At 34.5% G+C, this 26,754-nt stretch overlaps 1 protein-coding gene across 5 annotated transcripts in view; it reads right to left on the bottom strand.

Moving 5' to 3' along the window:
* MID1 (midline 1) overlaps window positions 1-26,754 on the bottom strand; it is a 447,000-nt gene that overhangs the window by 157,127 nt on the left and 263,119 nt on the right. Inside the window, exon 1 of one of the 5 annotated variants that reach the window (XM_074192470.1) lies at window positions 5,224-10,021. The exons of the other annotated variants lie outside the window; for them this stretch is intronic. The gene's annotated coding sequence lies outside the window, so the exon portion shown is untranslated. Of the gene's footprint in view, window positions 1-5,223; window positions 10,022-26,754 lie in introns of those variants that run through there. 5 annotated transcript variants of the gene reach the window in all.

Here is a 26,754-nt window from a genome sequence, read left to right as displayed (position 1 = left end):
TTTCACTAAACTTTAGTTTCCTTTGTAATTCCTTGTATTTTACTTTATTCATTTTAAAAACATTATTCTTGAGACCTCACTGGACTGCCAAAGGGCTCCTTGAAATCATAAAAGTTAAGAATTCCTCCATTAAGTGGAAGGCTTTTTTATTTGTTTTTGTTTTATTGTTGTCTTGCACAGACCATAGACACAAAGAACACAGTCATTTTAAAGCCATTTTCCTAAAGAATTAAAATGATAACACAGACTTTTGATTAAGGCTTGTATTCTCTAGACCTTCCAGACTTTACAATCATTTTTCCACACTCTTGTTCAACATACTAGTGAGGAAAAAGTAAATAAATAAACTCATCAAAATAAACCAGCAAAAATACTTAGTAGTGATATTACTGATGTGAGATTTTGGGAAACTGAAATTGTCTGCTTTTACTATGGGAAGTGGAGCACAGTTCATGTAGTTCAAAAGTTCCATTATACAAATGAAGAAATTGAGTCTCACAGAGTTTAAGTGATTTGTCCAAGGTCAAATAGATGTCAAGATTAGGATGAGATGCCAGGTATCTTGACTTCTGAAGCAAAAGTCTTTACATTATTCACAAAGCAATCATCAGAACCTAGCAAACAGCTATTCATTTCTAAGAAAAAATGGATATGAAGGGAGTTGAGATGCCATTTATTGAGCATCTATTGGATACAAAGCACTGTGTGTTAAACTACTCACATAAGTTAAATTGCTTGGAAACTGAACCTAACCAACCTCTTGACATATAAAGTATGATATGTTAAAAAAAAATCCTCCTGACAGAATATTTGAAAAATGGCTTGAAATTTGACAAACTGAGACATAACTCTTCCATAACACATCTAACATTTATCCCAAGACAGTTCTATTCATAAGGAAGTAAAAAGTACTAAAGACAAAAGATGAAAAAGAGCATGCTGTAAGATTACTTGTAATTGGTACTGTCAACTAGGATCCAACATGAGGTAATGTTTGGCCAAATACTGGATTAAAAAAAACATAGAACAATAGCATTCAAAGAATCTCTGCCCCTACCCCAAGCACCATTCTCATTTGCCTCTAGGGAGAAGTGTGCCTAAACTGTTCCAGATGAATGGTATCTATCTTATTCATAGGACATCTACCTGTTTCCTACAGATAACCCTAATGGAGTTTAGCCAGTGGTTTTCCTTAGTAGAGAAAAATCTCAGGTGAGAAAATGTCACAAAACAAACAGGTCAGCACACTCTCTGCAATTCCGACATTGAGAGAGATGCCTGCATTACTGAAAGGTTACAATTTGCCCAGACTCCCAAAAACAGAATGTGTCAAGAGTTGAGACTTGAACCAAAGTATTCTATGTCTGGTTCTTTAGTCACTGAGCAGTGATGCCCTATGTGATGCCAATACAAATTGTAATTCTAATATTTCAATTAAAAAAAGGAATTTATGAAGACAGTTTGCTTTGAAGACTCAGTTCATTTAAAAGAGTCAAACTGGGGGCAGCTTGGTGGCGAAGTGGATAGAGAGCACCAGCCCTGGAGTCAGGAGTACCTGAGTTCAAATCCAGCCTCAGACACTTAATAATTATCTAGCTGTGTGGCCTTGGGCAAGCCACTTAACCCCATTGTCTTGCCAAAAAAAACCCTAAAAAAAAGAGCCAAACTGGAAGCTTTCAAGGACACTGTCCCAGGGACACCTGGGTGGGCTCTGCTATCAAATCTAACAACCTCAAGTAAGCCATCTTACTTACACTGGGTTTCAGTTTCCTCAAATGGAAAATGAGAGGGTTGTACTAGATAATCTTTCAGATTTAACATTTGATAGTCCTTGCAAGGCAGTTTCACAGTCTGCCTCAGCAGTTCATTCTAAAAATTTTGGAATTACTTATTGTCTTCATCTCTCATCTTATATACATGTCTAAAGCTTTATGACCCTGGAATGAGATATAAGCTGGATCAAGTTAGGAGGCCTATGTAGTGTAGTTGAAAGCAATTCTAGCTTTGGCTACAAACTGTATTCAGTATCTAATACAAAGTAGACATTTAAACATTTATGGAATTTTGACCTCAGGTCAAGTTATTATACCTAAGTCAGTTTCCTCACTTGTAAAATAAATAGATTGAACCAGATATTCTTTAGGGGTTGTGCCTTATTCTAAAAAGCAAAGATTAGAGGAATCTCTCCCAATTATTCATCAGGTCAAGTTCAGAGAAAGGTTGTCTTGAACAAGAGGCCAAGGATAAGAAATATCACAACTATAGTGAACACCTGAAATAGTCAGTGAGTTTTGACTACCTGAGATCATGTAAACTATCAATACAATCTTCCTTCAAGTCACAGAACTCTTACCTCCTCCTGCTCTCCACTTATATACTCATTTCTACCCATCCATAATTTTAATTTTTTAGTGTCTACTAATAATTCACATTGACATACAGACATTTTACAATATGTTTTCCTCACAACCCTGATGTAGATAGTGCAGGAATTAACAGCTGGAAGAACTGATGGTAGAAGTTAACCAATTTATCTATGGCCATACAAAATTTATAAGAATCAGAACTTTAAAACCAGTCTTCTAAACTCTAGTGCCTTTTCAACTATCCCACCATTAGTTAATTTTCCCAAACTTTAGATATCACAGCAAAATTGAGCAAAATGGCAGGTGTTCAAAAGGCATTGAATTTGAAGACAGACAAAGGCAAATTGTATAAACTCCAGGATCTTTCCTTATCCATAAAGTTGGGATGAAAACATTCATACAATATTATTGAAAAGTTCAAAATAAGATAATGCATGAAAAGTTTTGTTACTGTAAAACACTTAGTAAATATTGCTGATTATCATTAATCATTAACATGTATTAAAATTATCTATAGCTAATCCTAGGAAGGTTCCCTAACTGCTTAGCTTACTCCTAAGCCTCCCACTTTTACATTTTAACCACCATATGTTTCAAAACAAATAGGGGAGGGGGGAGATTTAAGTATTAGTTCCATCAAAATATAACTAAGGATAGCAAAAAAGTGGTAAGTGTTACACAATTAGATCACTGGATTAAATACAAATCTATATTATTCATCCAACTGTATTCTTCATTAGGATGGATAACTGAGTGCTAATGTACTAATAAAATAAGTATTGTTGCTTCAATTTCCTGTAGTATAACTATACACATTAGAGAAAGTATGGCTGTCACTCTTAGCCAACCCATGGTCTTTGGAATTCCCTTCCCATCCTGGTTTAACAAAAATTCATCTCTCAGGGAATAGAGAGAACTCTTGATTTCTCTTCCTCTAGCAAAAGAGATGGGGTTGGTAGGGAAGAGGCTTAGAAAGCTGTGGGCTAACTATTTACAGTCAAGGTCAAAGATATGAGATGGCATCTGCTCACTATCTCACCTCATAAAGACATCTGTGCCTCTACCCTGCATCCAAAGTGGGGAAAAAGTGAAATAGAAATTCAATTAAACATACACACACACACACACACACACACACACACACACACACACACAAACACACCCCTCTCAAAACGTTAAGTTGCATCTATTATGAATTATCTACAGATTATTCTTTTTTTAAAAAAAACAAAGAATATCTATTTTGTCTTCTGTGGTGCAGTATTTAGCCTTGGATTAAACCACGGACTGAACAATACCCAAAATACCAGCTTAGAGGGTATTATTACTCCTACCTAATGGGGAGTATATAAACCAGTAAATATTGAACTAAAGAGGAAAGTGGAAAGGACTAAAGAGGAAAGTGGAAAGAAGTGTCAATTTGCTGGAGTTTAATATCATTTATTTAGGAGATTGATGCTACAGGCAGATTTATTTTCTGGACAAATCCAAAAATAGTCAATAAAGTTTGTCATTAAATAAATAGAAATAATTTACTCTATAGAAATTAAAAATGTGAGAAAAAAGTCATGAACTATGCCATTTTATTTATGGTTCAACTTCAACTTTTAACAAGTCATTACAACATAAATTTTGAAATAATTATCAGCTAATTTTAAGATTTAGCTGATGGCTGACAAAATTATTTTTAAGAAAATTTCCACAATGTATCTAAAGTTTAGGGATTCATTTTCAAAACTGATAACTGTAACTAACAAATAGAATGATTAGAAGCTAAATAGTTCTAATTGCCCAGGATTTAAAGAATGCTTTAGAGAAGCAGCATTGGAGATGGGGAAGAGAGCAGAGATCCAGACTTGGTTCAAGCCCCAAGTTAACACATAATGGCTATGTGACTCTAGTCAAGTCATAGAATCTTTTTAGCATTCCAGGCAATAAGTAATATGAGGCTATAGCCTAACATTAAGAAAAGGTGCAATCAGCATTGTTAGGAAAGCAACAAGCTTTTCCTATACCAGTAAAATCACATTTCAGGGAAATATATATATATATAGATATATATATATAGATATATATATATAGATATATATATATATAGATATATATACATATATATGTATATATATGATAATTAGGTAATAATTACCTCATATAATCCATCACTTCATTTGCAGTCTAAGAATTGTTTAGTTGAAATTTTAGACTGCACAATTCAAAATGGAATATAATAAATTTAAAGACATGCGATATCTAATTTCATAAAATACTCATTTGGCAAAGATGTGCAAATTGAAGTAACAGATTAGAGAACTCTTTTTCTAACACCTCAAACACATTGTGCATAAAATATTTGCCCTTTTATAACAACTCTAGCATGCCATTCAAAAGCATCACAAACCTGCTAACTACGTAATTTGAATTAACAATGAATGAAGATTTAACATAAAGAGCAATTTCAAAGTAAAGAAGATATATTTGGGGGATACAAACACAACTTTATCATTTAGGAAAAATGGAAGTAAGGTCACATATTGTAGGGTGTTTTTTAATCTTAAAGTATGACTCTAAAACAATTAAACAACCTAACCCTATGGGGGTTCATTTTATGTTCTTTTAGGACAAGCAAAAATTATACATCTGGAAGTGTAAAAAATATAATATCATTTCCTTGAGAAATAGCTCCATTGTACTAGATCTGTCAAAAAGCAAAGGAAACTTGTTATAATAGCCTTCAGAAAGATAGTCTGTTCCATTACAAGACTGAGCAAAACAACAGAACAATTTTAAATGCTGTCTTCTTTAGGTATTTTAGTTTTAACATTTAAAGACTTACAAAAATACCAACTCAAATACGCACCGATGGATTTCGACCTGGTTCTTTTTGATGAAACATTGCTGTAGAGAGACCACGGAGACCCACTCAAAAGATACTGACAGGCCAAAAGCACCAGATGGTAGTAGCGCCTGTGATCCCAGTAATCCTGGGGCAGTCCTGTGTCTGTAACTGTGAGACAGTCAACACTGAAACACAACAGGAAAATCTGCCCTACAATTCCAGGAAAGCCAGCTCCACCTAATCACCTCTGCCAGAGTTTAAGAATTAAAAATCCTTCAGCATTCCCATTGCCTTTTCCACTGACCCCTGCTGTGGATTATCTTCTTTTTCTCTCAACCTTCAACCAAAACTGAGTAAGGGGGAAAAACGATATGGGTCAGGAACTTTAGCAGAGCATCCCTCACTTTTCCAGCAATGATGACTGGTAAGAGGGACTTTGAACTCTGCCACCTTGTATTTGAAGAACAGGAGCTCAGTCTGCTGTGTAATTAAACTGGAGCTAAGTAATGAGCAAGAGTGTCCCTATGCCTGTAACAGGAGAATGACCGGAGCTGACAAAAGCTGCTCCCTAAGTTGAACAGAGGAACACTTTCCCTGCTTGCCCATTAGGGGTCATTCAGGGCAAATGAAAATGAATGCTACCTTAGATATGCTTTGGTTGCTCCTTTGGGGATTCATTCATTCATTCTCATTCATATAATCTCTCTCTCTCTCTCTCTCTCTCTCTCTCTCTCTCTCTCTCTCTCTCTCTCTCTCTCTCTCTCTCTCTCTCCTTCTCCCTTCTCCTTCCCTCTCTGTCTCTCTCCCATTCTCCCCGCTCCTGTCTCTGTCTATGTCTGTCTGTCTCTCACTGCCTATCCTTGTCTCTCTCTGTCTCTCTCACTCTCTCTCTCATTCTTTCTAAAAGTTCACATTTGAATCAAATTTTGGAATAAAGTCATTTAAAAGTCTCAGTAGTCGCACTAATACTCAACTTCAGAGGAGAAAATTGTCTACCTAATAAAGATAATATAGCAGTGAATTCATTTGCTGATCCCCCACCCCCTTTACAAAACTCAAGTCAAGTTCTGAATCATCTTGCTGGACCATATTAAAAACATACGAATATCAAATATCAAAAAATATATACAAATATCAAATATCAAAAAAATACAAATATCATAAAGTTGAGACCTTAGAGTGTCTTGCGAGGAGCTGAGAAAAGAAATAATCTTAAGAAAAAAATGTTTATCTTTTTTCCCCAAGAGGGAATGAATACTGTAGCACATTTATGAAATACAGAGATCTGGTACAAACTGCAGTTTTTTCATGGATGTAGGTTATATCTATGCAAGAGAAGAAATTACAACCAATCTAATCACCAGGAAAGTGCTTTAAAAGAAAGCTCAGCATAAACCTGGGTGATTCAATGTAGGCACCAGACATTTGGACTCCAACAAAGGTGTTAAAAAAAATTCTTGTTAAAGTGGAAACAGCAGGAAAGAATTGCTTCCTTGTGTTCTCTGGATTTCGTGTTGCAATGCTTTCTTTCATGCCATTGCAACACTGCCCAGCGAAACACACTTCAGATGTTAAGACATCAAGATGAAAACATACATTTCCTTGGCTCCTTGGCCTACATGTGAGCTTGCATTTCATTCCTCTAGCAACAAACAAATGGAGTGATTAATTTCCCATATGTAAAACTTCCTTAAAAACAATGGAAGTAAAAAGAGGTATAGATCAACATGTAGTAATTATGAAGTACCTTTCATCAAGGGATCACAAAGCATTATTTTTGTTATGAGCTATTTAAATTGCCAATACATTTACTGGGCATTCCAGACTAAGTGGATAGGCAATTTGGCATTGCAATGAGAAAATGAGACTGGAAACATTCCACCATAAAATAAAAACATTACCCTACCTCCTATTTATGAGTGTATAGTTGTAGTTGTTGTAGTTCAGTTGTTTCAGCCATGTCTAACTCTTCGTGACCCCACTTGGGGTTTTCTTGGAAAAGATACTGGAGTATCCATTTCCTTCTCAAGTTCATTTTACAAATTAAGAAATTGGGGCAAACAGGGTTAATTGGCTTGCCCAGGGTCACAGTTAGTATAGTCTTTCTGACTCCAGGTCCAACACTCTATCCTAACTGTCCATGAGTGTATAGATATTTTATCAAATACATTTCTGGTCATCATAATCTGTTAGCTCATATACAATAATTAATAATTTTGGAAAACCTCAAAATATTTCTCACCTCAATACCTGTAAAACTTATTTGAGGAATAAAGTTTCAGTTTGGTCTTAATGAAGGTTACAATGATATATAGATCTATTTCCTGTTAAAAAATATTTCCATTAAATTGAAGTTGAAGTAGTTGAGATTTAGACAATATAGCTTCTGTGGGCCTCAGTTTCTTCAAATGGAGACAATAATAGCATCTACTTCACAAAATCTTGAGAAGTGAATGAGGTTAATATGTGCAAAGCATTACAATCACTGGCATATAGTAGGCGCTTAATATGTTTATTCCTTTTTCTTTCATTTTCTCCCTCCATTGTCTGTCTTAGAACCATTAGCAGACAATCACAATCACATCAGATTTGACTGACTAGAGAACTGTAAAATGGAGGTGGGAGAATTCTAACTGGATTATCTTTTCAACTCTAAATCTATGATCCTATACAGATTCCCACTAAATCATTTGAAGGCTTGAAGGTGTTAGCAACTGTTTTGCCCTGACTTTCCCACCCCATTTCACCAAATAAATTTTCCTCCAAGTAATAGATTCACAGGACTGAAACATGGTTTTTCTTTATCAATATTTATACAACTTGATGCTATGTGATACTATCCATTCTCATCTTGTATTGCTGCTCAGACAATATAGAAATTCATCTAATTTCTCTCCTATGTAGGAACATGAATGTATCTGAAAAATTATATCTGCAAATTGGGAAAAAGACAAAAACAATTCATATTCACTGAGCTAAAAACATATGGTTACATGTTTGATGAGCTCAAATCTCAGCACTCCAGGAGGAGACTTGGTATACTTAGAATTTCCTACTTTCCTATTAAATATAACTCAAAAGGACAGATAAAGGAAAGGACTTTCAAAACTGATGGACTTTTTCTTTCCTTTCCTCTCCTTTCCTTGTACACTGGGAGACCTTGGCTCAATACAAGCTATTGATGGTAAATATTTTTTGTTTTTTGGTTTTTTTTGACTGATGTCCTCTGGAGACTAATACGACCTCAACTCGGCACCAAAATGCATAGGATTCTTTTGCCTCACCACAGTAACAATTACACTACATGGTGCATGACTCCATAGCACAAATAGATTGTGAACCACACTATCCAATATTTTATTTTTCTTTCTCAAAAGAAAGTTTCATTCTTGACTTCAAAGTCAGGCACCGACTCCCCTAGCTTACAATACACTCAGACTACTTATGATCATGAAAAAATGGAAAAAATCAACTCCCTGCCTCCAACTCTTGGTTAACTATCAGAAAGGGCATGCTTTTAAAATTCCTCTGTGATCATTGGAGCTCTGCACTCAGTGACTGAAGTTTTCCATTTTTTTTTTTGTTTTGTTTTTAGGCCCTAGAAAGAGGAGTCATTCTTTTGTTCTAAATTGTTATTGTAAAGCATCAAATTCTGGTTTGGCCACATGAAAGAAGAGAATGATGGGAACACTGGTAGCAGAAAGAATGCCAGTACTTACATAGAAAAACAGAATATGGAGACTAGCATGGTAAATATGCATCTGCACAGAAAAGGAGCCATGATGCTTCTCTGTGACATTCAGGAAGAAATATTTGTATCTAAGTCAGGATAATCTCAATAGGTCCATACTTTTCAAGTCAATAATAAGTCTTTCAGTTGGGGGTAGTAATATTTCATTATGTTCATCTGAAAAAAATAGCAGTTTGTATAACTAAATTACACAAATGAAACAAGATTAGACTAAATTACTCTAACTTCAGTCTGAGTTACTGTTTAAGCAGCTTCTTTACCTCCCTTTGGCTTTATTACTTGACAAAATAGGAAGATTTTATATTTAATCAAGCATGTCACAAACCTGTAACAATTTAATATTTGAGGAGTTTTTGTTTGTATTAATTAAAACTGTCTTTTCATTCATAGCTTTTTTTGGCAAAGCAGTGGGGTTAAGTGACTTGCCCAAGGTCACACAGCTAGTACTTGTCTGAGGTCGAATTTGAACTCAGGTCCTCCTGAGTTCAAGGCCAGTGCTCTATCCACTGCACCATCTATCTGCTCCCTCCACTTACTTTTTAAAAAATGTTAAGATACCAAGAACTGTCAAATGAATTATCTGATCCTTTTGTAATCTAATTCACACCATCAACAGGATCTAACTAATGCAGATAGAGGCTAGTTTTGTCAAGTTCTATCCAGCTATTACAAGGTTTGCACAGGCAGTGTCTGAGGCATAATTTGAACTGTGGCTTCTTCCCCTGAACCAAGGGCATTGGTCCTGGAATCAGGAAGACCTGAGCTCAAATCTGGCCTCAGATACTTGACACTTACTACCTATGTGACCTTGGGAAAGTCACTTAATCCTGATTGCCTCACATCCAGGACCATCTCCAGTTGTCCCGATTTAAATTTGACCATTGGATCCAGATGACTCTGGAGAAGAAAGTAAGGCTGATGACTTAGAACATTCTCCCCTCACTCAAATCCAATTCACATACATGTCAAGTTATGGTCTTTTTTGACAAAGGACAAATGTCATCATCATCCATTATTAGTATACTAAGTATATGGAGATCATTTTATATATGATTTGTGCATATGTCTGTATATATATATATATATATATATATATATATATATGAATACATAAGTAATTATCTTGCAATTTAATTAAATTTGTTTTGTAGGGTGTTATCTGAGATAACCTAGTTTTACTTATAGCAAACACAGCACTCACTTATTAAATTGAAAAACTTGAAATTCTGAGTTTTCTGTTTTTATAACATTTTTTCTTTCAACTTAAATTATTCACTCAATGTTTCCTTCATATTTTACCATCTTTCTTTCTAGACACACTTCATATCTCCTCTCCCTTGATAATCTGTCATATGAATATATGAATTTCAGTTTTCTATTTCTATACTTTTCCAGCCCTTCATCATAGAAGATATATCCTTGAATTCTTCAAGAATATTTCCAACAGAGAACAGTTTCCAGCAGGTCAGGTCCTATCAAGCTGGAAAGGCAATGAGTATATACTTAGCAATATTTATTATTGGTCTATTTAAGGTTGGAAAGGCTTATGACAGGAAGACTTCTCATAGGGTGTCTAATTGTTTTCAACCCCAATAACTCATAAATACCATTCATTGAAGTATATATAGAGGTTATTATCTGCTTCATCAACATTTGGGTGGTACAAGGGATAGAGTTTGTGTCTGGAGTCAGGGAGATTTCAGTTTAAATTTGGTCTCAAACACCCTAAGCAAATCACTTCACCCTTGTCTCAGTCTACCCAATTGTACACTATTAATAATTGAAGCATCTTTTACCAGGACTGTTGTGAAAATGAAATGAGATATTTGTGAAGTGCTTACTAACAAGTTCCTGGCAAAAAGCTGAAGCATTAAAACATAGATTCTCTGCTTCCTTTTTTTCTCATCCCATTATTATTTTTATTGTCCAGGTCTCTTCAGAAGGCCCCTGTTAATTCAACATTTCTTCCATCTTCTGTCATGTGCTTCTATTCTGTAGACTTCTGAGATCCTGAATGCCTGTATGAAAAAGACTTCTGCTAAGCTACTTTTACAATGGAGTTCATAAAATATGCTAATGCTTCTTAACACGTTAGTTCTTTCAACAATACCATAGACATAGAGTTTATTAAATGGTAGACTGGCTGCAATAACCATCCAATTATTTGAAGTTTCCTTCAAGTCCCAAATAAAACCCCATTCTTCCTTGATTCCAGTACTTTTGCTCAATTGATAATATCCAAAGTATCCTGTATATAGCTTGTTTGTACATAAATGTTTTCATGTTTCTCATCAGACTATGAGGTTCCTGAAAGCAAGTATTATCTTTTGCTATTTTTTATATCCTCAGTTCTTAACACAATGCTACATAGTAGATACATTAAAAAATCCTTATTGACTGAATGAAGATTAATGGTAGCCAGGGGAGTTCATTGAAGAGTAATAACAGAATTCTCCCCATCAGCTAATATGGCAGAACAAACAAAGAAGCAACAGAGTGTCCTTTTCCTCAATGAATCAAATAAACATCATCTTCTTGGAATGACACTCATTGATGTCAGTCATTTAAGTATTCACACATTCTATCTAAAAATGGAGTATAGTCTCAACTGAATGATCAACTGACTATTATTTTAGTTTTAAGGACTAACTTCTATTAGAAGTTATCTACATACTTTCTTTAATGGAATAATTTATTCTACAATGATTCCTTTGCAAATGAACTTGATGACCCTGAAAGCCTTCTTCATAGTTGAGTTTATTCTTTTAAATAAATAAGCAGAAACTTATGAAACACTTTTAAAATTCACCTAAGACTTTATTACAAGATTAATGCTTAATCTACGAAAGTATCTTCCATAAATTCTCCTTGTGTTGGAACTTCATTTTAAATAATATTTAAATGTAACTCATTATTTCTACTGTCAAGAAAAATATGATAGCTTATTGGAGAACAGTGCTCTCTTTACATAGATTGGAATTATTTTAGCAATGAAAATCGAAAGAGAGAGGGACAACAAACACACATGGAAAGAGGAGAGGGGAGGGAGGGAGGGAGGGAGGGAGAGAGAGAGAGAGAGAGAGAGAGAGAGAGAGAGAGAGAGAGCACTTAGAGTTTCCTGACTTACTATTTGATCCTAAGATGTTAACCAAGAATTTAAAATAATCACTTTTACATGTTAGGGTTAAAGAGAGAAGCATGAAGGAAATGAATATAGACATTAGAACAGTCACAGAACTGGTTTAGAAAATCAGACCCACCTGGCTTCCATCCACCTGGCTCTCCTTTCACTGGAAGTAGAATTCTCAGGAAGGAAATTGGAGGAAGTGGAGCTATGGACTATAGAGGGGATTTAGGGAGGGGAAGGCTGTGGTTCAAGTTACAATTAAGTGAATCCACTTCTCAGGGTTATGGGAGAAAAAAGACTGATTAAAAATGGAAGTCTCCAGTGCCTCATAGATCTTACCATTGATGTTTGGAAGTCTTATTTATGAAAGAATGAAAACATAAAATATTGAATATAACTGGTTGGAGTCAAGTATAGTAGAAAGATCATTGGATTTGGAGTAAATAATATGTGTATACAGACATATGCTTCTAATGAATATTCATATATGCAAATGATATTTGTTAGAATTTTTACATCAAAGATAAGTTTCTTGCCAATTGTCATATTTGTTTATAAGCCAAAATTTCATCAAAGTAAAACAGTATGAATCCTATTCTTTTTTAGTTGATAAACATACAAGTCTGTTTCAAAGAACTGTGTACATGTGTGTGTTTGGACCCAGTACATCACAACCTGCAGTCTGCTTCCATCCCAAAGTTAAAATATTCCAAATTTACAAGACTTTCTTTTTCTTACAGCGAATTCAGAGAAGCAGATTCACATGTCAATTGTTGATGTAGATAGCTTAAGGGACTTATGCCCTTCAGTCATCAAAATCCTGATTATTAACAATGGAAAAGATAAAACATCTGTATGATTTGCCCCCAATATAGTAGATTTTATAATTGAAAGTTATGAGGGAGAGAGGGAAGAAGAATACATTTAGTTCTCTCTAATACTTAAATGTTTAGTTCTGGAAGTAGTTTAATGCCTGAGGCATTATTCATCCAAGATAATTTAAAAATAGGGTTGTATTTACTCTCAATAAATAATAAAGACTTCCTAAGAAATGTGAGAATAAGCATATTGGGAGATCATTCAACATACATCTAAATTAAACAATAGCTTTTGTTTATTTTTGCTTTTTTAGTTTTTCTAGATAACTGATATTCTATCAAAGAATGGTTTTCATCAAAACATAAACTGGTTTAGGATAGGTTGAGAGTATTTTAGGTTTAAGATATTCAAGCTAAGGGCTAATTGAAAAAAAAAGGTTTAAACCAGATTTTATAAAATGCCTGGCTAAAATGTCCATTTCAGTTCAAAAATTCTTCTTAAAACAATGGCAAAACCCTCCCATGAACTAGTCCTAATATTTAGTTTCACAAACTTAGTCTTTACTTAAAATTTGGATAGTGGAACAGCACACTCCTGAGGAATGAGGAGATGGATGTGGAATTAGGGCTGGGATAGTGGGGCATTTACAGAGAGAGCCTTTGTTCTTTGACACAGACAGCCAAAATCCCCCTCCCTCTTTGAAAATCAAGTGCTAAAACATCACCCCTCCAAATACAAACCCTCCCTTTTTCTCTGTCCCCCACCCTGGCATATCAACATCCAGAAGTAATTCTCTGGATGGGTGATTTTTAATCATTATCCTGACTGGCAGCCCCAAGGATTAAACTATGGTCCTTTTGAGCAGTAGCTTTATACACATTAGCCCCCTGGGGTGCTGAACTCTTAAAACCTCTTTCTTTTGCAGCTCTAGTCCGCATCTTGCAAAGCCTTAGCTAGACACTTTGGTGTAGGGCTTTTCTTCCATGCTTGGTTACCAGAATAAAAAAAAAGGATCCTAAAACCCCAAACCCTACAACAATGGAATTAAGCATTGCAATGCATTTCAGACAGCATTAACAAATGGTCAGGCTCCAATTTTTTTTTTTTTTGTATTTGAGACTTCCCTATCATGAAAGCTTCACATTCTCATCCTATGAGCTTGGCAATGGCATGAGTGATAATTTGGCTGAATGAAAACAGAATGAGTTTTCTGAAACTCACTTCAAAACTGCTGAATGGAAATCAAGGGCAGCATCTTCTTAATCAAGCACAATTTCCTGCCTAGGGATTGCATAAATATAATATGCCATCTGGCCCCATTCTGCTGCTTTGGGTTTTTCTTGCTTTACTGATATCTTGAGTAAAAACACTATAATTTCACTAGTAAAGTATTTTTATCTCACTGCCTTATGATTCTCTGACAAACCATGTAGAAAGCTTTGTTCAATATTTAATGATGAAAACACACCCCCCATCTTATTTTAAATATCATCATGGAAAGCCAAAACATTTAACATATGTTTTCTTCCCCGTGTAATCCTGAGTGACTCTCAGTTTTGATGAAAATGACTGAAAGCATTGGACAGAACCAAGTTTTTAGAACAGGGACAACTGGTTTTCTTCATACATCTCTGCCAAAACACTTTCTTTCCATTGTGACTAAAAACTCTGCTTCTCTAGGTCTGTGGTATAGGATCATAGATAGTGTAATGTGGTGGTGGTGGGGAAAGAATTCTAGCCAAAAGATAAAGTCAATAGTGAAAAACATTTCTATTTTAACCAGTCAGGGTGCAATAGTAGAGCTTCAACAAACTAGAATACCCAGTGAAGAGTGTTAGTTAATTTTCTGGTGAACAGTGCATCCCAAAAAACCCAATGTGATTACTTTTTGTTTAACAACATTTGCAAAATGTCCAAGTCCACCTGCCTGGCTTAAGTAACATATAAAGTCCATAATATAAGAGTTCAGGAACTTGTACTTTCTCAGAGTTATTATAAAGATTAATTTTTGCTTTTAGGGAAAAGAAATTAAACTAAAATATGCTATTCCACACAAATATTTCAATAAATTGCAAATATTTCAATAAATTGCAAAAATAAGGCATACAAATTTCTGATCAACAGCTATGCTTAACAGAAGTCAAAATAGTATTCTAAATCACATTTATACCCACTCCCTCTGCCTTTGGTAATATCTAATCATTTTGAAAGACTCCAAATTCAAATTTTAGTTTATAAAGTGTTTCTTTCAATACTGCACTGGAGTGGAAATCCCATCAATGTAAGCATTGCTTCCTACAATGTAATCCATCTATGCCTTTTCCTCCTCTGTGATGACTGTCCATATGTTCCTATAAATTTAGTATTGGGACTGCCATTCAATATATTGGGAACTTTCCAGGAGTTAATAGGCATTTTTGCTCATTTTTCTTCCTTGTCATACATTTTTGGTGACATCATTTATGCTATTTCTCTTGAGTAGTTCCACATTTGTAATATGCTAGAATATGTTCATATCCACTACAGGTCTTTCCATTTCCCTTTAGATGATTCTCAACTTCATCCTTTGAAGACTGTGGTATTTCATGATTCATAATTAAACAATATCAACAGAAGGTTGTAAGTGTAAACACACAGTCTTGTTTTTGGAGCAGACTGTTACCATTAAAAGCACAGCACAATTTCAAAAGGATAGCCTAGACTTTATATTTTCTTGTTCATTTATGGATTGAATTATTAATCACTTGTTAAATCTGTTAACTTTCTTAAAATACCTTGAATCTGATATATGGAGATGTCACCAAGAAAGACTTACCTGACTATTTTGTTCTTTGAAGACTACCAGTTCAAGGAATAACCACATTCTCAACTTTTCCATGATCCTTTTCTGACAACTTTTGTACATACTGATAATCTCCATAAGGCAAGAAATCCTGGAGATGCATTATGTACCTTTTTTATACTCTCTACAGTAACTAAAAGTGCTATAAATTTCATCATATGCTTGCTGAATGTGGTAGAATGAAGCTGAAATGATTTGAAGGTTAGAATTTCTCAAAGTAATCTGTCCATGGAATAATTTTGGCCTTGATATATATTGACATAACCTATATAAGCTGGTATGGGAAAGGGGGAAGATATTTTGAGGTTTAAAGGAGGAAAATTAAGTCTTTTTTTTTTGTAAGGCAATGAGGTTAAGTGGCTTGCCCAAGGCCACACAGCTGGGTAATTATTAAGTGTCTGAGGCCGGATTTGAACTCAGGGACTCCTGACTCCAGGGCCGGTGCTCTATCCACTGTGCCACCTAGCCAGCCGCCCAAGTCTTTTCTTACTGAAATATTGCTACATGTAATAAATATTTTGAAACATAATTTCATAGTTAATATTTTTTTGTGGAAAAATATCTGAAACAGGAAAAAATCACTCACAGATTACCCTCTACAAATCTTCTACAAAACCAGGGTTCTATGGAACAGAATTGGATAAATTTTGTCTTAGGCTATAAATCATGGAACAAGAACTCTGGAATGGATCTTAGAAGTAATCTAAGATCATAAAAACCACTGATTTAAAAGAGGAGCAAAATTAAGGGAAAGTAGATGAATTGTTCAAAGCCATAAAGTATATAAGTGGCAGAACCAGAAGTAAACTCAGGTTTTTTATAACTTCTAGTGCAGGACTGATATAGCATATTGATGATGTATATCCTATGGAGAGCTCTTTAGTATTATCATTGATTTGTCCATATACATTGAAAAATGTACCTGTATTATAGATACAAAATGCAATAAAAAATGATACAGCCTCTGCACTCAGGGAAATCAGATTCTATTGGGAGAAATCATTTTCAAATAATTATATATATATATATATATATATATATATATATATATAATTAAAATTAAAGGTCAGAGGTAAGGCACTAGCAGTTGGGGGAAGGGATAGACTAGGAAAGACCTTCCACAGAAGGTGAATTTTAAGCCAAGAGGAAAAGCATTATAGAAATGGTGGGGAAACCCAGTAAAAAGGGCATGTCATTAGGAGATGGAATTGCTTTGAATGAGGAACAGTGTTACTGGATCATGAAGTACATGAAGGGGGAGGAAAGTATAATAAGACTAGAAAGGTAGGAGAGGTCAGATGGCAAAAGGTTTTATATATTCAACAGATGTTTTTATATTTGATACCAGAGGTAATAGGAAATCACTGGAGTTAAATGAGTAAGACTAATCAGATTTACACTTTAGGAACTACAATTTATGGACATCACTTTGTTAAGAGAGGAAGATAGAATTGGTGGAATTGGTGGAGGGGGAGCATGGAAGGAAACCCTAAATAGGGAAATTCAATTAGTAAATTTAGAATCTTGCATCCTTTTAATTGTTTTATTGCCAAAGTAAGATGCCTCATCATCTCAAATAGCATGCTATGTATTTATTAAGGGTACTAGTGGCCAGAAGTAAACTAAAATGTGCTTATATTTTTCATAAAAATATTTAACTTTCTAAACCAGGCAACCATTCAGTTAACACTTTCATGTGCTTGTAATCTCTGCATGAGTAAGAACAATGACAAAAGTACAAAAGGTACCCTGATTCATTAATTTGGTTATAATTTACTTTAATAGTGAGGAATTAGTTATGTCTTCAGGTGAGATATATTAGAGAAATATTCAGCTATATAATTTGAAAAGTTGAGATTTTATGACTTGAAAAAATGATCATGAGCTAACAATATTGGAGATTTCTGGGATTTTATAAAGAGTGCTTGAGAGGGGCAGCTAGTTGGCGCAGTGGATAGAGCACCAGCCCTGGAGTCAGTAATAGCTGAGTTCAAATCTGACCTCAGACACTTAATTATTACCTAGCTGTGTGGTCTTGGGCAAGTCACTTAACCTCATTGCCTTTCAAAAACCTAAAAAAATAAACCAAAAAAGCAAAAGAGTGCTTGAGATAATTAATGACCCAACAGTTGATACATAAAGGTCATATCCTCATAATTTAGTTTTATATATACTTCATCAAAAAGGATTTTGGGGGGCAGCTAGGTGACACAGAAGGTAGAGCATCGGCCCTGAAGTCAAGAGGACCTGAGTTCAAATCCAAATGCCTTAGCTATATGACCCTGGGCAAGTCACATAACCCCATTGTCTTGCCCCCCCCCCCCAAAAGGAATTTGGAAAAACTTGATTTTTGAAAGGAAAGAAAACTTTTTTCTCCCTTCTTTTTTTTCTGTTCAGGTTCTACTTCAACTAATATTTTGAAATACTAAAAGAAACAGAAAAATGGAAAAGCACTGACTATAAGTCATTTCTTCATCAGAAGTTGTTGGGAAATTTTACAGGTTATAATATTTCCTTTTCTCCTCTAGGATAGCATTGGCAGGGTGAGTGTTTTATACAAGGGCGGGGAACTTTCTTTAATAAAAGACAACTCTGTAGAATTGGCTCATTTCCATCAACCTGGTCACTGGTATCCCCTAAAGCACTATTTTAAAAAAGACCTTATTTGTCATCAGTCCTTTCTAATCAAATGAACAATGACCTGTGATCCACCCAGTTAATAGTCACAGGAGAACAAATATTCACCCATGTAAAGATTTAAAAATATATAACATTCCTAAGGACCCCTTTCATTTTAATGAAACATTAAGTTTCATTTTTTTAATACCTAATTGATTTGAGCCTACACATACACATACACACACACACACATACACAGAGTCCTCTGTATATGTGAATTTATACATAGGAGTTTAATATTTGAAATAGAAATAAATTGTCAGATTTAAGAAGTCACTAGAAGTATAACTGCAATTACCTATGAAGTAAAATACAGTGAGATACTTACTTAAAAAAGATGTCAATGAAATAGTCCTTTGATTTTCCAATTCAAGAAATTTTTTAAGTGCTAACCAATGTTGGGTACTAGAGATACAAAGAGCAGAACAAATAAACAAAAAACAGTTCCTACTGTCAAGAAATCTATATTCTACTTGGGTGAAATAAAGTATAAAAAGAAAACATATATAAACTCTGGTGGTAGAGTAGGGGGGAAAGGGCATTATCAACTGGGAAAAAAATATGGCAAAATCATGAAAGGTTCTGTGTCATATTGAGCTGAGTTTTAAAGGGAGTTAGAGATGCCAAGAGTTAAAGGTATGGAAGGAGGGCAATTCAGACTTGGAAAAATAACTTATACAAAAGAAAAGAGGAGATGCAGGGAAAAGATGAAATATTGTGAACAGAGAGAACTCACACTATGAAGGGCAACTGATATTTCTTCCTGGAGAAGAGAATCATTGTACCTAAATAAAAGACTGAATATGCCTAAAAAAATGTAAAGATTTATTTTCAAAAGAGAAAGACAACCACTTATCTTTAACTCCCCAATCATTTTTTTGAAGATAGTATCATTTTTTGGATTGTTATTAGGGACCAAAAATTTTGAACTAGGGGAATACTAGGGACTGAAGGAGGAGCTTTAGATATTTTATATAAGTCCTCTTTTGTCTCATGGTATGTGGAGGTTTCATCCCATGTGAACCCTGATAATACAGGATAAAATAAAATGAAACAAAGATGAATGGTCAATATGCATTTGAGAGTAATACCAGTATCATTTAATACTCATTCATTCCTTCAATCTTTCAGTAAACATCTCCCTAATTAGTATTTTAGCTTCTTGATAATGGGGACTATTTTGCCTTTCTATTTGTAGCTTCGGCATTTAATAAGTGATTTCCATTTCATTCCTTCATTTGTAAAATCATTCACCAAATATTTATTGAGCTCCTCCTATAATAAGGCACTGTGGGCCATAGGTGTACCCTTGTGAACCTCAGCAAATGAAATGTTTGTGTATTCATACACATCCACAAAGCATTTTCCCTTGTTTTTAACTGCAGAAGCACTCTTATTATTTTTTAATGAAGACCTTTAAAGTGGTGGGTTTCTAAAAGGATTTAAGATTTATGTGTCTAGGAGGAAATAGTCTCCATTTCTCAAGAAGAAACTGTGACCAAATGATCATATGGATAGTGCTTTGCTTACATAAATGCTAACTAAAACAAATTTAACCCCAGTGAAAAACTAATCACCTCTTCCCTCAAAAAACTAGTAGAGTGTGCAAAAGAAGATGGCTTAGCCCTACCAGATCTAATTACATTATAAAGCATCAGTCATCTGTCTGGTATTGGCTAAGAAATGGAGTGGTGGACCAGTGGAATAAACTAGGTGCAATAGCAGGGAATGATTATAGTAATCTGCTGTTTGATAAATCCAAAGTCCAGCTATTAGGATAACAAATCTCTTCGATAAAAACTGCTGGGAAAATTGGAAGTTAGTATGGAAGAAACTTAGATTAGATCAACAGCTCACACTATACCAAGATAAGATACGAATGGATACAGGATTTAGACATAAAAAATATTATAAGCAAAAATAGAAAATCAAGGAATAGTTTACCTGCAAGATCTATGGAAAGGGAAGCAGTTTATGACCAACAAAGAGATGGAGAACATCATTAAAAACAAACTGGGGGGGGGGCTAGGTGGCATAGTGGATAAAGCACCGGCCTTGGAGTCAGGAGTACCTGGGTTCAAATCTGGTCTCAGGCACTTAATAATTACATAGCTGTGTGGCCTTGGTCAAGCCACTTAACCCCATTTGCCTTGCAAAAACCTTAAAAAAAGAGAAGAAAAACAAACTAGACAATTTTGACAACATTAAATTAAATAGCTTTTGCACAGACAAAACCACTGTAACCAAGATCAAAAGAATGTAGTGAACTGGGAAACAATCTTTACAACTAGTATTTCTGATAAAGGATTCATTTATAAAATATAGAGAAATGAGTCAAATTAAAAAAAACCAAGCCATTCTCCAATTGACAAATGGTCAAAGGATAAAAAGGCAATTTACAGCTGAGGAAATCAAAGAAATCCATAGTCATATAAAAAAATTGCTCTAAATCATTATTTGTTAGAGAAATGCAAATTAAAGCATCTCTGAAGTACCACCTCTCAGACTGGCCAATATGACCAGAAAGGACAATGATCAGTGTTGGAAGGGATGTGGGAAATCTGGGACACTAATACATTGTTGGTGGAGCTGTGAACTCATCCATCCTTTCAGGATAGCAATTTGGAATTATGTCAAAAGGCAACAAAAGTGTGCATACCCTTTGACCCTGAAGAGATGATGAAAAGGGGAAAAAACATAACTTGTACAAAAATATTCATAGCAGCTCTGTGGTGGTAAAGAATTGAAAATCAAGTAAATGTCCTTCAGCTGGGGAATGCTTTAACAAACTATGGTATATGTATGTGATGGAACACTGTTGTTCTATTAGAAACCAGGAGGGATGGGAATTCAGGGAAGCCTGGAGGGATTTGCATGAACTGATGCTGAGCAAGATGAGCAGAACCAGAAAAACACTGTACCCCCTAACAGCAACATGGGGGTGATGATCAACCTTGATAGACTTACTTATTCCATCAGTGCAACTAGAAATCAGGGAAAATTTGGGGCTATCTGCTATGGAGAATACCATCTGTATCCAAAGAAAGAATTGTGGAATTTGAACAAAGATCGAAGGGTATTACCTTTAATTTAGAAAAAAAACCTGCTATTATATAATCTTGCTATCTCTTATACTTTATTTTTCTTCCTTAAGGATATGATTTCTCTTTCATCACAATCAATTTGGATCAATGTATACCATGGAAACAATGTAAAGACCGGCAAATTGCCTTCTGTGGGGGATGGGAAGCAAGATTAGAGGAAAAATGTAAAGCTCAAATAAAATCCTTAAAAAGTAAAAAAAACAACTAGTGGAACTGAAGGAGAATAGGAAATGGATTCATCCTTTTTTTTTATCCTTTTGATAAAAATATCTTTCCACCATGTCTTGTATCTGTCCTAGTCTCATATTACACATGCAGAAACAAACACACACACACACACACACACACACACACACACACACACAGACCCACTCAGAGTCTAAGTCAGAAGTTTTGACTGTGGGGGATAGAGAAGGGAGAGGGGATTAGCACAATTCAAAGGCAACTCAGAAGGGACTAGAAAGCAGGTTTTGGAAAGATGCTCTAGGGGTAGATTTATTCCTTCAACTCCAGTCTCTGCCCCCTACTGACCCCTAGTGGAGTGGGGAGTCACTGAAGAGGACTTCCTCAAAATAAGAGATGTGGCTTCCATCAGCCAAATGAGAGAATTTAGGCATGTCATGTCCTTTTTCTAATCCCCTTGGTCCTCTGTAAAATGATAGAGTCAGTCTAGATCTGGGGTTTCTAGAATCCTGTATGTGGGTATGAGAAGTCTATGAATACCTTAGAATAATATTTTTAAATGCATAAAATTATGTTGTGTGCATGTATAATTACAAATGAAATCAATTCTATTGGAATATGGTATTCAACATGACTGAAAACAAATTTCCCAGAAGCAGGCATAGAATCCCTGGATCAGATCTGACATTGAGAAGTCAATAAGTTTGGCTCCCTGTCTTCTTCACTAGACTTGATCAAGTTTATCTTCCTTGACCACAACTTGGACAACTCACCCTTCTAAAGTGATCACCATCACTCTTTAAAAGGATTCCATCCTTAACACCTTATAAATACTCTCCTTCATTTTCCATTAGGGTGAATATCTAGATAATACTTTGTATCTTTGCTACTCAAAGCTTTTCTATTCCTTTGCTAATGTTCTTGCTGAATGTTAAATAAAAATTGTGTTACATTGGATAGAATATCAGAACTGGAGTCAGGAAAGTGTTGTGTTCAAATTCTGACAAACAGCTGAGCCTTGATGACTTCCTTTGTACAAGGTGAAGGATATCAATAAGATAATTAGAAGTAAAATATTTTGTAAACAAGGATAAGACTTTAACTTGTAGAACTTTTTTCTTTTCTTAATAGTTTCGTTTCACCAAAGGCAATGAAAGAACACTAAAAGATATGACTGTAAGTAATAATTAAATATCAAAAGAAGTTTTTTAGAAATATATTACATAAGGATGGCTCACAATAAGCAAATAAGTAGTATAGAAGATGATAAGTTTCATTGATAGAAAGTTTCCTTATCTGGAATTTTTCTATATCAATGAAATCACAGGCACTTTCTATCGAGTCTCTATCTTTTTTTTTGGCAAGGCAATCGGGTTCAGTGACTTGCCCAAGGTCACACAGCTAGGTAATTATTAAGGGTCTGAAGTCGGATTTGAACTCAAGTCCTCCTGACTTCAGGGCTGGTGCTCTATCCATTGTGCTGGCCCCTTATCCAGTCTCTATTACAATTATATAATAACCCTTTAAGATTTACAATACCCTTTTTTCACACCAACTCTATAACAACAAAATGCAGAAATATCTCCATTTTGCAGATAAGGAAACTGAGGTAAAGAAACTTGCCCATGATCACACAGCTAAGAAGAGTTGGAGATAAGAATCAAATCCAACAGTCTTTCCATGTCTTCTTACACAGTAAGTTCTTTATTTAAAAAATCAATTTTCATTTTATGGAATAAGCAAGCAATTCTATAACATAGTATAATAAAAATATTATTGTACACAAAACTGCAAATCTATTGTGTATAACTTGTCATTTTTTCTTAATATATAATAAAGTAATATAAATTTTTCATTTTTTTTCTTTCCCTCCCACCTCACCTTAGAGATGGCTATAATTAGACATAAACAAGTATATAGTGTTTGTATGTATGTATATATGTGTACATATGTACATGTATGCTTGCATGACATATATACATATGTATATGCAAAATTATTCTATACATATTTCTATCTGTTTTTTCTCTGGGCATTAGCCTTTCTTCATATTTCTTTTATTTTTAATTGTGCATTTATAATAGTCAAAATAAATTAGTCAAAAACTTTCTTATAACAATATTGCTGTTATGTTTCAAGTTCTTTCTATACAGTAAGTTATTAATAAATGTTAGACCTCTGGGACTATTGATAGTAAGAAAGTAGCTACTAGGTTCTAGATTCTTTGAAACTAGACTTTTTATCTTCATTATGGCCTTTTCCAACCCTACTGATGCTGCTGTTGTTTCATCCTCTAAACTGGAACTAAGTCATTTGACTAAGAAAGGTCTTGCATATTTGTATGTGCATATTCCAGGTCCTCTCTACCCTAGTTTTTGCACACAGTAAAAAAGGTAGCACCTTCTTTTCTCTCCTTCCATTTCTGGCTCAGAGTAGTTTAATCAATCTGGAATAAACCTATCAAACCATTCTAACGCTCCATTTATTATTCTTCTGATTTATGAGGCTGAGATACTCTTCTCAGGACACTATTCATTCTCCAGTAATACTATTTCCCCCATTAGGATCCAAATGCCTAAAAACAGGCATTATTTTACTTTTATTGGAGTACCTCAAGAACAAGTTTGACAGAATAAACACACTGCTTTTTCATTCATGTTGTTTACTTACACATACCATATAAAGAGATATCTAAATATAATCCTCATTAAGCATGAATCTTTACCAAAGTCTATTAATTACAAAGTTCTGACTTGATGGTGGACAAGATACATTGTACAATTTACTTTAGGAAATTTTAAAAAAGCACTTTCAGACCTCAGAAGGAATGTTAGTAGCTATAGAACATGTATGATATGATACGATATATATTTCTGGACATTATTGAGCCATCATTATGTAACACAGTACAATGGAAGTTATTTAAGGACAAGTACTGTTTCATTTTTGTCTTTGAATCTAAAGTGCTCAGTGCTTTTGTCCTGCCTGTTTCTCTTTGGATGATTGTCCACATTCTTTTCAACTTGATGTTACTCAATTTGGTCTTTATTCTCTTGCACTTGATGACTGTAAGATCATTTATTTAGAGATGGATGGGATCCTAGAAGTCATATAGCCCTTTGCTAAAAGGATGGCAATGACACTCTGTGGCAATTAGTTGAAACAGTGAATAGAGTATCAGGTCTGGAGTCAAGAAGATTTCTCTTCCCGAGCTCAAATTTGGCCTCAGACACTTTAATAGCTGTATGATCCTGGACAAGTCACTTAAATTCTTTTTTGCCTCAGTTTCCTCATCTGTTAAATGAGCTGGAGAAGGAAATGGCAAACCACTCTAATATCTTTGCCAAGAAAACCCTAAATGTCATAGAATTGAATACACCTGAAAAAATGCCCAAATGATAAAATATGACTCTCTAGCAAAAAAGTTCTGTTATATAAGTGCTTATGCACTTAATGCTTGTTGAAAGAATGTTAGAGTTGGAAGAACTTTACAGATCATTTAGCTCAATTCCACATCACACAAAGGAGGAAGCTTAGACCCAAAGACTTTAAGCATCTTGTCCAAGGTCATTCATCTTATTAGGGACTTTGACTTTAAAAAGAAAATTTTAAATCTCAGCATTTGATTTAACATAGTTCATCTTAATTAGCTATCCCATCATCAACCAATGTACGGATTTGTATATTTCTGCAGAAAAGTGTTTAGAACTGATTTCATAGCAGAACAAAAGGATTTCGGGGCAAAGAGACTGGCTGACCTACATTCCTACATTTTGTTCATTTAAAAATAAACCAAAAAATATAATAATGTTAAATGCTAAATACATTTCAGAGACTTTTCTTACCCTCCCTCAGAACCAAGCATTTATGGCTCATTAAACAAGAAACATTTCTACTTTTCTTGTGGTTGAGCCATGTATAAGTAATTCTGCTCATAAAACTATTCCTTCATGGATCATAAACAAATTTATTTGACTTTCAGATTTAAAATTCCAAATTTCCAAAGACATTTCCTATTTCAACACATTTTCCATTAAAATAAATATCAATATGGACACTCATTAATATAATTAAATATCTTTCTGGGACCATATAAAATATATATGAATATGTATATGAAAAATATATAGGTATATAGAACACACACACATATATATATTTAATATATATGTATACATATAAGTGCATTCACATATATTGCATATACTGTTTGCCTTAATGAAGCATTTAACTATTAAATCTCAAAAGATGAGGGTAATTCAGGATATCCATGACTTTAAAATTCACAGACTTGGCAGTCTTTTGAAGGACAAAGTTCAGGAATTCCAATGGCTCCTCTAAATTCAGAAAGATTAAAAACAACAACCAAAAAACCTAACATCCAAAACAAGGTAGAATTCTTATGCTCTATTCTTTATTAAGATAAAGTAATTTAAATTTGAGAGCAGACAGGATAATCTTTAAAAATTCATGAAAATTTTTTCCACTCAGTCCACAACAGTGTATTGTTTTAGGAGTGCAATTTACTTCATTGGCCATCCTAACAACATCCCATGTGGTGGCTTTGAAATTCTTCATGTAAACCATCCATCTAAGCAACAGCAGCATAGTAAGAGTGGGGGGTGGAGATATGTTTGCAGACTTTAGTTGCAAGTACTACCTATTAGCCCATTGAAGATCTCACTTTGTAAAATGGTATTATTATGATAGTTATTGGGCAGCCAGGGCTTAAACCAAGATTAACCTCAAATTCCTCTTGAACTTCAGAATGTGACCTGCATATCTTGTAGGAAGCTTTCTATGATTGAACCCGCCTGCCTTCTCTTTGAATGGCTGTCCACTTGGTACTTTTTTACCTTGATGTCATTCAGTTTGTACAACATTAATTTGCAGTTGTTGATCATAGGTTTAGAGCTGAAAGAGATCTTAGAGATTATTTAGTCCAACCTCCTCACTTACCCTATAATATGGTATTTTATGTTCTGTTAATGGCTGTGTGTGTTTTTTCTCTCTAAGAAGATTATGAAAATATTATCTCAATTATGAA

Source organism: Macrotis lagotis, chromosome 6 (genome assembly GCF_037893015.1).
Source record: "Macrotis lagotis isolate mMagLag1 chromosome 6, bilby.v1.9.chrom.fasta, whole genome shotgun sequence".
Taxonomy (NCBI): Eukaryota; Metazoa; Chordata; class Mammalia; order Peramelemorphia; family Peramelidae; genus Macrotis; species Macrotis lagotis.
Note: the sequence above shows the minus strand (reverse complement) of the source record. Positions and strands in the feature narration are given on the sequence as shown.